This window comes from Microcaecilia unicolor, chromosome 14 (genome assembly GCF_901765095.1).
Source record: "Microcaecilia unicolor chromosome 14, aMicUni1.1, whole genome shotgun sequence".
Lineage (NCBI taxonomy): Eukaryota > Metazoa > Chordata > Amphibia > Gymnophiona > Siphonopidae > Microcaecilia > Microcaecilia unicolor.
The window spans coordinates 27163650-27175837 of NC_044044.1; the positions used below are offsets into that span (position 1 = coordinate 27163650).

General features: G+C 45.1%; 1 protein-coding gene across 1 annotated transcript in view; it reads left to right on the top strand.

Moving 5' to 3' along the window:
* The window catches only part of SDR39U1 (short chain dehydrogenase/reductase family 39U member 1), a 64885-nt gene that overhangs the window by 30029 nt on the left and 22668 nt on the right, over positions 1 to 12188 (top strand). The window lies entirely within an intron of this gene.

The following is a 12188-nucleotide window of genomic DNA, read 5'->3' on the forward strand; positions in this document are numbered from 1 at the left end:
CATTGCTCCGCCCTCGAGGGCGGGGCCCAGAGTGATTTCCCACCCCTCCCTGCCTCCCTCCCTGCCAACCCCTTCGTTTTTCTGCCATTGCTCCGCCCTCAAGGGCGGGGCCTGGAGCGATTTTGGTGGCTTCACCACCACGAACCTTCGAACCTTTTTGAAGGAAGTCAGGGCTTGGCTTCACTGACGTCAGTGTCCTCAGAACGTTGAGGGTGAGTTTTATTATAGTAGATATATGAAAAATATGAAACTAGTATATTAATACAATCGCTTAGAGAGATACTTTTTCCTTGCTAGTGCCTGGAATCCCAGTGTCTCATGTTATTGAGAAACATCATGTGTGTCAGACTCCCGAGCAGAGCAGAAATTTCCTTTTTTTTGAGGTGGGGGGGAAGAAGGGTATTTAAGAGGCACAAACCAACAACTGAATTAGCCCAAATTTGACACCTGTAAGTGGCCTCCAAGCAAGCAGCAATTCTGGAAAAGGTCCCAACATGTGGAGGGTCTACCTCAGGAGATTAGGGAGACCCCTCCCCACACTTCAGGAGCTGCTTGATGTCAGCTGTCCATATGACCCATACTTGTAAATGTCCCAAATTCAGATATTATTCATAGATGGGCAGACGCTGACCCACTCACTCTTACACTCTGCCCCTTACAACAAGGGGGATAATTCATGAAGTAGGGTTAGGCCAGTTGACAGTCATGATATGCACCACACACCAGGGCATTTTCATTTCACTGCGGAAAAGGGGAGAGAGAATGGAGGGGAGGTGAGAAGTTTCTAGCTGGATGGTGAGCGTGATCCTTCATCATCTGAGAGTGATACAGTCCTTGAGTGTTACTGTTGAGGTCTGTCTTTCAATATTCTGATAATGTGTGAGGCTGTCGATTTCCTGCCAGAATAGTGTCAAAATCATAAATATTCAAGCAAACACAGAAGTACATAAAGTGTTGCCATACTGGGACAGACCGAAGGTCCAACAAGCCCAGCATCCTGTTTCCAACAGTGGCCAATCCAGGTCACAAGTACCTGGCAAGATCCCAAAAAAGTACAAAACATTTTATACTGCTTATCCCAGAAATAGTGGATTTTCCCCATTTAATAATGGTCAATGGACTTTTCCTTTAGGAAGCTGTCCAAACCTTTTTTAAACTCCGCTAAGCTAACCGCCTTTACCACATTCTCTGGCAACGAATTCCAGAGTTTAATTACACGTTGCGATTTTAGGCCAGCCCTGGATTTCTGACAGCTCTAGCCTGGTGCATTATAGGTCCTGTAGTGCTGACTTCAATGGCTGGAATCAGGGACTACAAATCTCAAGCTGCTCTGGGATGTAAATTTAGAATCTGAACTTACCAAAATGTCTCCCTCCTGGAGCTAATATAGCAGTTCTGCTAAACACACTGGATAGGGGTTGCAGTGAGAAATGGCAGGGGAGCGAAGTGATTGTTTTCAGAGAAGCACAGTCTCGCTCATTAGGAGTGTGTCACACTCATTTGAAGGCTGTCTCACACTCATTTGATGTCTCTCTCCCTCCCGCATTTTATGCTGTTTATGCTAGAAATAAGCAGTGGATTTTCCCCAAGTCCATCTTAATAATGGGGAAAGTCTTCATTATAAGCAGTGTATTAATGAAACTGAACTGAAACTAGACCACGTCGGAATACAGGTTGCTTTTTCACTGATAATATATATTGTTAGTGCATTGGATGTGCTGCTCATCTGACGCTAAACATTGAGGTGGTTTACAAACAGTGGTTAAGGAGTGTAAAGCATAACATTTACTCAGAAGGACATGAGAACAAAGGTCAGACAATGCAGACATCACAAGGAAGACCTAGAAGTTACAATTCTGTGAACAAAGCAAATGACACACAAGGAGATTGACAAGATAGACTGTAGCCTCCATCAGCCCAGTCCTGAGGTCTTTTAACATTTAGATTGTTGTAGCTTTTCTAAAAATGACTTTGCATGGTGGATGTGTAAAAACCCTACTTCATATGTTGAACTCTTACTCTGCCTTGAATCCATTATATAGTAACATAGTAGATGACAGCAGAAAAAGACCTGCACGGTCCATCCAGTTTGCCCAACAAGATAAACTCATGTGTGCTACTTTTTGTGTATACCCTACTTTGATTTGTACCTGTGCTCTTCAGGGCACAGACCGTATAAGTCTGCCCAGCACTAGCCCCGCCTCCCAACCACCGGCTCTGGCACAGACCGTATAAGTCTGCCCAGCACTAGCCCCGCCTCCCAACCACCGGCTCTGGCATAGACCGTATAAGTCTGCCCAGCGCTATCCCTGCCTCCCAACCACCAGTCCCGCCTCCCACCACCGGCTCTGCCACCCAATCATGTCTAGAGAGGCTATAAATAATCCACACAGAATAGAATGTCTTGCCAAATGTTGGATTGAGTACAGTGGATGCTTCTTGGATACTGGGCTGGACAAGATGACCTCTTAAGACTCCTTCCAGCCTTATCTTTCTATGATTTCTAGATGACCTTCTCAGATGTGTCCAAGCTCTATTTTTCATTGATTCTAGATGATCTCCTAAGGTCTCTCCCAGCCCTTTTTTTTTTTTTTTTGTAGATGACCTTCTTGGATCCCTTTCTAAATCTATCTTCATATGATTCTACATGACTTCCTGAGGTCTCTCTTATACCTACCTATCTCTCTATGATTCTATTATTCTCTTACACCAGGGGTAGGCAACTCCGGTCCTCGAGAGCCAAAGGCAGGTCAGGTTTTCAGGATATCCACAATGAATATGCATGAACTTGATTTGCATACACTGCCTCCATGGTGTGCAAATCTGTCTCCTGCATATTCATTGTGGATATCCTGAAAACCTGACCTGCCTGCGGCACTCGAGGACCGGAGTTGCCTACCCCTGTCTTACACCATTGAAAGACAACCGCCCTCATCTGTGATCACACAACGGCATCGAAATGTACAGGATAGCCCCCCTCACACTTGATGCGGATCCTGCCATTCAAGTTCTGGGTCTCGTAGTTGCAGTTGGGTGGCTGTTCATTATTACTGACAGGGCGGTACCAGCACTGGGTGAGTGGGTACTGGTTGTTGCTGGTGATCATGGCATCGTTGTTCCCACAGAGGCCCTGGATGAGCTTTGCGGGCTTGTGGATGAAGGTGTTGAGTGGTTTGCACTGGCCGTTACTGGCTTTGATTTTGCGGGCCCGGATGATGTTGGAGCAGTAATTATTGTCCCCGGCCTGTACTGTTTCATCAATGTGTTTGTTCTTGAACTGACTGTAGGTTTGGGAGGTCGACGGAGAGATCAGGAGCAACAGCAGGATGAGGAGGGAGACCAGGGAAGTGACAGCCTGCTGAGTCTCCCTCCGAGTCTGAGGAGAAACAGAGAGATATTTTTATTTATTTATTGCATTTGTATCCCACATTTTCCCACCTCTTTGCGGGCTCAGAAAGGCAAGAGAGTCAGCTGTTGGCAAATACAGGGCTGGTGCAAGGCTAAGCAAAACATCGGCTCTGGACTCCCCTTACTTCCCACAATTGTCACGTCCTCCCTGTGTCAAGATTTTGATTATTTATTTATTAAGATTTATTTACAGCCTTTTTAATTTTCTGGAAGTTCTGGACATTCCTGTAGAAAGTCACCCTTTGGTGACTAGAATGCAATATCTTAAAAAACCTACACCTGTGACGACAATTCCAGAAACTCCACAAGACAATTTAACTGATTTTCTAGAACGATCTGAAATTTCAGATCGAGCAACTTTTCTTGTCACGTTTGCATTGGAGACGGACAAAAATTTAATTTTGCGTTCTTATTTCAGAAAAATGAATGCTATTTTCATGGGTGGGAAAATTCGAATCTTTCCAGATTTAGCCAAGGAAACTCAGGCCAGGAGAAGGGAATTATTGGTATTTAAACCAAGAATCCTTTCCCTGGGAGGTACTTTTATTCTTCGATACCCATGCAGATGTATGATTTCTTTAAATGGAGTGAATTACCTCTTTTTCTGTCCTATGAAATGACGTGATTTCATTATAGCTAAGGAGAGTATTCAGGATGTCCCTGAGATGGCATCTCCCAGTTAATTGTACTGTCTAGGCTACAAGATCCTGACATCCTTCCAGTCTATATGTGATAAGAAATTGTTAAGTTCTAAAAAAATTTTGTTTCCTATTCTTGGATCCGTCCATTGTGGACAAAATAATAAGGAGTGTTTCATTGTATTAGAATGCTTAAATTTATGTTTCAAATTCTCATACATTTTGATGTATTATTATCATGATGTAAACTATTGAAAAGTTATTAAAAAAGAAAGATTTATTTACAGCCTTTTTGAAGAAATTCACCTAAGTGGTGGACAGCATGTATAACCCAGACACAGCCATTAAACAGTTGCAGCAATAACATATTCAAATAATCATGCACAGTATAGCATAGTTATATTACTTACAATGTCACACAATATACATTAAAACTTCCTAATCGACAGCAAAGGGTGAAAGCAGAGGTGGAACGTATAGACAGGTAAGATAAGTACATATACATAAGTATTGCCATACTGGGAAAGACCAAAGGTCCATCGAGCCCAGCATCCTGTTTCCAACAGTGGCCAATCCAGGTCACAAATACCTGGCAAGGTCCCAAAAAAGTACAAAACATTTTATACTGCTTATCCCAGAAATAGTGGATTTTCCCCAAGTCCATTTAATAACGGTCTATGGACTTTTCCTTTAGGAAGCCGTCCAAACCTTTTTAAAACTCCGCTAAGCTAACCGCCTTTACCACATTCTCTGGCAACGAATTCCAGAGTTTAATTACACGTTAAAGTGAAGAAAGATTTTCTCCGATTCGTTTTAAATTTACTACATTGTAGCTTCATCACATTTCCCCCTAGTCCTAGTATTTTTGGAAAGCGTGAACAGACGCTTCACATCTACCCGTTCAACTCCACTCTTTATTTTATAGACCTCTATCATATCTCCCCTCAGCCGCCTTTTCTCCAAGCTGAAGAGCCCTAGCCGCTTTAGCCTTTCCTCATAGGAAAATTGTCCCATCCCCTTTATCATTTTCCTCGGTTAGACAGAAACATAGAAACAGAGAATCACGACGGCAGATAAAGGCCATATGACCCATCCAGTCTGCCCATCCTCTGCAACCCCCAACCCCTCCTCTTCCTAAGGGATCCCACGTGTTTATCCCATACGTTCTTAAATTCTGGCCCAGTCCTCCACTCCACAACCTCCACCGGGAGGCCATTCCACGCTTCCATCACCCTTTCTGTGAAATAACACGTTCTTAGATTTTTCCTAAGCCCTTTCCCTCTTCATCGTATGCCCCCTCATTCCAGATAGAAAATAAGGGGGACTAACTTAAGGAAAAATCGTATATCAGTGGTGTAGCCAAGGTAGCAGCACACCTATGATGTGGCTGGCAGGGATCCCCAAGCCCCACCAGCTGAAAACTCCCAACAACTGTCCCTCCTGAATACCTTGTAAATAGAAGATCTTGGCCTGCAGCGAGCAGCGACTGACACATACTGTTCACACCAGCCCCACAGCCTCCCCTTTGATGTATTCCTGCCTAAGTGGAAACAGGAAGTTGCATCAGAGAGAAGGCTGTGGAGCCAACATGAGCAGTGCGTATTAGTTGCTGTTCATTGCCGGTGAAAATCTGATATTTAAAAGGTATGCAGGGAAGGGGTGATGTTTGAGAGTCCATATTGCATGCAGGTGAGAGAGGGAGAGACCAAATCACTCGTGGGACAGGGTGTTCTGCCCACCTATCTTGGGCCCAGGCCCACCCAAAATTGGGTGTCTGGCTACGCCCCTGTCGTATATGCAGTCAGAAAAGGTGCAGGAAAACAAGCTCAGCTAGGGTTGGATAAGCAAGTCCTGCTGGAGTATTTGCAGCCCGTGTTAGTCCTTATGTGTGTGACTGGCTAGTTAATAATCACCTTTCCCAGAATAATCCTGCACATAACAGCCATTATACTTCGTTTTGTATAAATTCACATAATGAGGACAATTTCCCAAAGCCATTTCTGCAGGTAAATGAGCTCTTTGTACATGACTCACCCTCCCCGTGGGTAAAAGTATGAGCTGATGTTTCTTCGCTGCCAGGACCCTAGTGCTTTGCCTTGAATGCAGCTGCTCTTTGCTGTCCCCCCCCCCCCCCCAGAACTGCCCAGGGCACTGCCTAGGGTTCCTCATGGTTAAAGCCAGCCCTGTGGCAATATCACGTTAATTAAAGATGACAGGCCTCACTCGGGTGACTTTTGAAATGATTTTACAGTCCAAAGGAACCTTTCCAAAACCAGACGGTAGAATTATTTCATATCTGAAGAATCAGATTTGGGAGTCTGGTTCGAATATTGACTTCCAAAGACTACGAGCATAACTTTCAAGCCCGAATGCCTGGGACTTTTCCCCACTTCCGATTTAACTGAAGCCTTGGGACAAGGTCGCAGCGGGATTGGATCCAATTTCCCTTTTAACATCGGCATAGTTTTTTTTGAGGGGGGGTGGGGGCAGTGACCCCCAAATGTTGCAGATGCTAATGCTGAATTCACCTCCCCCATGTTCCTCAACCTCCACTTCCCCACTTGCAAGGGCCTGAAATACAAGACGCTACACGCGTCAACCTTTTCCCACATGAGCACGCAGTCTTGGAATACACTACCGCGCAACCTAAGAGTGATTAACGAACAAGCTTCCTTCCGTAAACTACTGAAGACTCACCTGTTTGAACAAACTTACGGAAAGAGCCAAAACACATAGAGTCCATACTCACTGTTCATCAATGCAACATATATCCACTTCCGATCCCTCATCCCGTAATCCAGTCAATCATACATTTATTCACGGAACTATGTACACCATATGTCTTTGTGTCTAACACTGCTCTTTTAGCTTCCCATTGTCTCCTTCCAATGTTTCTATGTTGATGTCCCATTGTTATATTCCTAATGATATTCGAATGTCTCGCACAACTCTGTACAATCTAATCCATAACCAAGTTGTAACAAATGTATTTCCATTATTCATATCTTATTGTAAGCCACACTGAGCCCGGGAAAATGTGGGATACAAATGCAATAAATAAATATGACATCCTTACGCAGTGCATTTTATCTAGCAAAAAAGGTGCTGGTACTCAAATGCGAGGCCACCCTTCAGGGGTGAGGTGATCACTGAGGGACCCACCCCACAAAAGCCAGGCCCCCTAAAACCAGTCACAGAATCTATGACAAGGCAGAATTGGTGTGTAGAGCCTGAGCTCTTCCATTAAAACTTGGGGACCATGGGTCAATTTTAGCAGAGAATGGAAAAGGTGCCGGTACTCAGTACCCCCAAGTACCCCCTCAAAAAAAGCCCTGCTTTTATCACATGTAGCAGTGATTTTGATTTCTACAGGCATCTCTATTTTCTTTCATTTAGGGGGCTTATCAACATGAGCTATTGTTAAGACGTTATTTTACTGTTAACCCCTGTAATTAGCTTGATTGTTCTATACTTGGCTCACTTTTGATAATGTGATGTCATAATGCCTCATTCCACCAATGGCTAACAGCCAACCTCATCAATGATGTCACAATGGCCTGATCACCCACACGTGGGTCCCTTTATCCAGTGCATTTGTTCTAGCAAAAAAGGTGCCGGTACTCAAATGCCAGGCCACCCTTCAGGGGTGAGGTGATCACTGAGGGACCCACCCCACAATAGCCAGGCCCCCTGCAACCAGTCACAGAACCTATGACAAGGCAGAATTGGTCTGTAGAGCCTGAGCTCTTTCATTAAAACTTCAGGTCCTTGGGTCAATTTTAGCAGACAATGAAAAAGGTGCCGGCACTCAGTACCCCCAAGTACCCCCTCAAAAAAAGCCCTGTCCTTACCCCTCATCCCAGAGTAAGCAGGCAAACAACTATTGCCTCTCCGGTACTATGTAAGCCACATTGAGCCTACAAATAGGTGGGAAAATGTGGGACACAAATGTAATAAATAAATAAATACCAATGCCCTTAATTCTTATGACCATTTGTTATCTGTTGCCTGAGTGCTGCTATCTTCTGGTCCTCACCGGTATTGCAGCTGTATTTCCCTGGAGAAGACCAGCGGGTTCTCAACCCAATGCTCAGGACACACCCAGCCAATCTGATTTTCGGGATATCCATAACGAATATGCATGAGATATAAATTTGTATGCAAAATCCATCTCAGGCATATTCATTGTGGGTATTCTGAAAGCCTGAAGGGCAATTAGATTGTAAGCTCTCTTGAGCAGGGACTGTCTCTTCTTCATGTTCAATTGTGAAGCGCTGCGTACGACTGGTAGCGCTATAGAAATGATTTGTAGTAGTAGCCGTATTGTGTCCAGAGGGCTGGATTCAGAGCTCCTGCTCAAAGTCATCAGTTATATATTAATCATATGTGCAGCTTTAAAAACAGAAAGTGTTCAGCCTGCTTGATGGAGTAATTTTCAGAACTTATTTTGGTTGTAAAAGTTAGTTGGTCAAATTCTTATTTTAAATACCACACACAATCAGAGCCTCTGCAGAAGGCAGGTCTCTTTTATACCATCAAAACTGATCAGAGCCTCTGAAGAAAGCAGATTTTGTTTACCCAACAACACATAGTTACAACCTCTATCTCCCCTTTCAGGGATGTGTTTGTTTTCCACCGATGCTCACACTAACATCTTTCGTTTGTATCTGTCTCGCATTTTCTCTTCTACAGTTCCCTGCTGTCTCTTTCTCTCACACCTCAGTGGTTCCCAAACCTGGTCCTGGAGGCACCCCAGCAAGTCAGGTTTTCAGGATATCCACAGTGAATATTCACAAGAGAGATTTGCATGCACTGCCTCCACTACATGCAAATCTCTCTCATGAATATTCATGTGGATATCCTGAAAACCTGACTGGTTGGAGTGCCTCCAGGACCAGATTTGGGAACCACTGTCTCAACCCCCTTGTCTCTTCTTCCCAGATCATATCACTCTCATGACTCACCGAAGTGCCCATGCTTAGCTCTGGCTGATGTAGCACCATGTAAGAAGCAAGAACCATACAGAAAGCTGAGTTATGGAACTGCAGTGCTGTTTATAAAGAGCAGAGCTGTGTGTGTAAAAAGCCAGATGTGATCTCCAGAAATAAAAACATTAGATTTTCCATTTCTCAATCAGCAGCTGTGGCTGTTTACCTAATGATAAAGAATGGCAGGGGGGGGGGGGGGGGGACTTGGCAGTAGGTGAGCATCAAACCTTGAACATGCTGGCATTTATGTTTGAGAGATTTCAAATGGGTTGACGTTTCATTGCCATTCGAGCCCTAGCCCCATACTCTTCCGAGGAGAATTAGCATTCCTGGGTTGCCACAGATCCATTTCAGGGCGTGCTGCTGTAGATTGTGAGTGGGCCAGGACTCTGGCTGCTTCTTTTCACCCTTGACCACCCCTTGGCCACCGGAAGAGAGCAAATCCGAGGTCCAGATTACAGCAAGAAAATCCAGACACAAGGAAAAGGTCCCTGGATGAGATCTCTGAAGACACTTCCACCTGTATTCACATTGAATCGCTTAGACTACTGTAACTCCCTTTTAGTGGGTTGTCCACAATATTCCATCTGCAGAATTTAGTTGCTACAGAACATGGCTGTCAAGTTGGTATCTGAGGCCACAAGATCGGATCACGTCATTCCCCTCCTTGCTGCTCAACACTGGCTCCCAAAAAGCAGCAGAATTAATAAGTGATTTTCCTATAATCCCCATAAGGCTTTATGTATGGGTCAACCACACTGTCTACCTGAGTGCTGGTTCTCAATATACCCGGCCAAACCCTTCATTCTTCTACGGCTCATCTACTTGTCCTACCCTCTTTCTCTTCAATGTATCTTCTTCCTGTGCCACAGATTCCTGCTGTCTTGCACCCTTCCATTGGAACACTGTGCTCCGAAGTATCCCATAAGTTGTTTAAAACTGAACTGAAGACCTGTTTTGTTTTTTTACCAAGTCATATTTCTAATTCAACCAAGCTGCACTATCTTTCCTTACGTTTGCTGACCTTCCCAGTCTATTTGTTTGTTAAAATGTTTGTGGTGATACCTACTAAGGCATCGATCTCTGGAAATTATTGTGTTGTTCTAGTCGTGTGGCCTTTCCTCTGTTTTTTCTGGTTGATGTATCTTTGTTATCGCTCCCCGTTATCTTGCTTACAATTGGTGATACTTCGGACTATACATTGCCGTGAAGCTTTCAAAGAATGGCGGGCTATCAAAAGCAAACAATGAAACAACACAAACAATAAACAAAGAAAAAAAAAACAATCAATCAATCAATAAAGCAAGAAAGTCCAGTGTCTCTAAATGCAAACACAAATAAATGTGATAATCATTACAATGGACAGAGTAGGGGTGCTGTGTGAGGAAGGGGAGATGAAACCAAGGAAAATTCCATGAGTACTTTTGAATGAAGGATGTCAGGTCCAGTGTCAATTGAACCCAAAGAAGCAGGAGAAAACTGGCAGTCTCCCCCCCTCTTAAAAAACTTTGGATGAAAACTAATGGCCAGTGGCCTCTTACATAGCAAGTAGGGTCCAGCTGGCAGTTACCTCAATATTATTTTGGAAGCATTTGTAAAATATAAATGAGAGGGTTCAAAGTACGCAACAAAGTCTAAAATACAGCAAAAAGCACCAGGAGCCTTCAGAGACGGGACACAGTTCTTTATTGGAGAAAATCAATGTTCCAATGTGGACCCGGCACAGACCGTGTTTCGGCGCACAGCGCCTGCGTCAGGGGTCTGTGTTAAACATACATAACAATGTAAATCAGAAAAGTGACAGAGCCGAGAGACAAAAGGGGGATAAATCGGCTATTTTTTTTTATTCCTGGAATGCTGTTCCTCATCTTCATTGGATAATTGTAGTGATACCACCTGTCTAGCTGGAGGACCATTTCCAGGAGCACCGGCACTTTCCTGGGAGGACACGGACGCCTGACAATGACAATAGCGCTTGCTGCTGTTGGCAAATCCAAAATGGAGGATGTTTCCTAGAGCCCGGGACTCTTCATAGGTTGGCCCCCCCATTTCACCTGAATTCATTGACTCAGTCATGTTGGGCCAGATTCAGTAAATTGCACCAAAAAATAGGTGCTGGGAAAAATACACATTCAACAGTATTCTACAAAGGCTGCTCTGGGCTGAGCGCTCTTTACAGAAGACCTAAGAGTGTGAGGACTTACACCAACTAACAGGGCCGTCGAGAGACTGGGGCAGGGCCAGGGCCCCGCCCCCACCGCCCCTGAGGTCGCCGCCGCCGCTCCCCTCTCCACCCCGTCGAGGTCGCCGCCGCTGCTCCTCCCTCCGTCCTCCCCCCTCCATCTGCCACCGGGCCGGGCCCCCTGCATTGAAATCACAGCGCCTCTCACCTCCCTGTGAAAGAGCTGCAGGCAGCAGGGCAGCAGATCGCCTCCCTTCGGCCCTCCTTCCCTCCTTGTGTCCCGCCCTTGCAGAAGTTATGTTAGACAAGGGCGGGTCACAGGGAGAGAAGGAGGCCTGAAGGGAGGCGATCTGCTGCCCTGCTGCCTGCAGTGCTTTCACACGGAGGTGAGAGGCGCTGTGATTTCAATGCAGGGGGTCCAGCTCGGTGGCAGACGGTTGACGATGGAGGGCGGGTGGGACTGCGGCACCGGGCCCCCCTTGGAGGCCCGGGCCTGGGGAATTTTGTCCCCCCTGCCCCCCCCCCTTGGCGGCTATGCCAACTGAAAACTAGCGTAAATCCTGGCATGCAAGTTGAGCGCACATCCTCTGTGGTCTGTAATATTACATCCAAATATTCAGAACGACCCTGACTCACCCATGATCCTTCCATGGCCACGCCCCTTTTTGGGTTATATGCTATGAAAGTTGGGCAACCCCTCATTTTAGGGGCAGGAAGATACTTGAACAAACCCTAGTTGGTGCCAATTAACATCAATTGGTTATTAGTGCCAAATTATTGAATGCTAGTGGCTTGTTAACCAATTAAGTGGCGCGCACATCTCTGGATCACGCCCAAATTTGGATGATCTTTATAGAAACTCGGGGGTTGTTCTTAACTTCCATTCTACAGTGCTCTGGGCTAGAAATCTGAATAAATAGTAAACGACTTGTAATTCTGCTACGGACAAAACGAAGAACTACAAATCCCAGC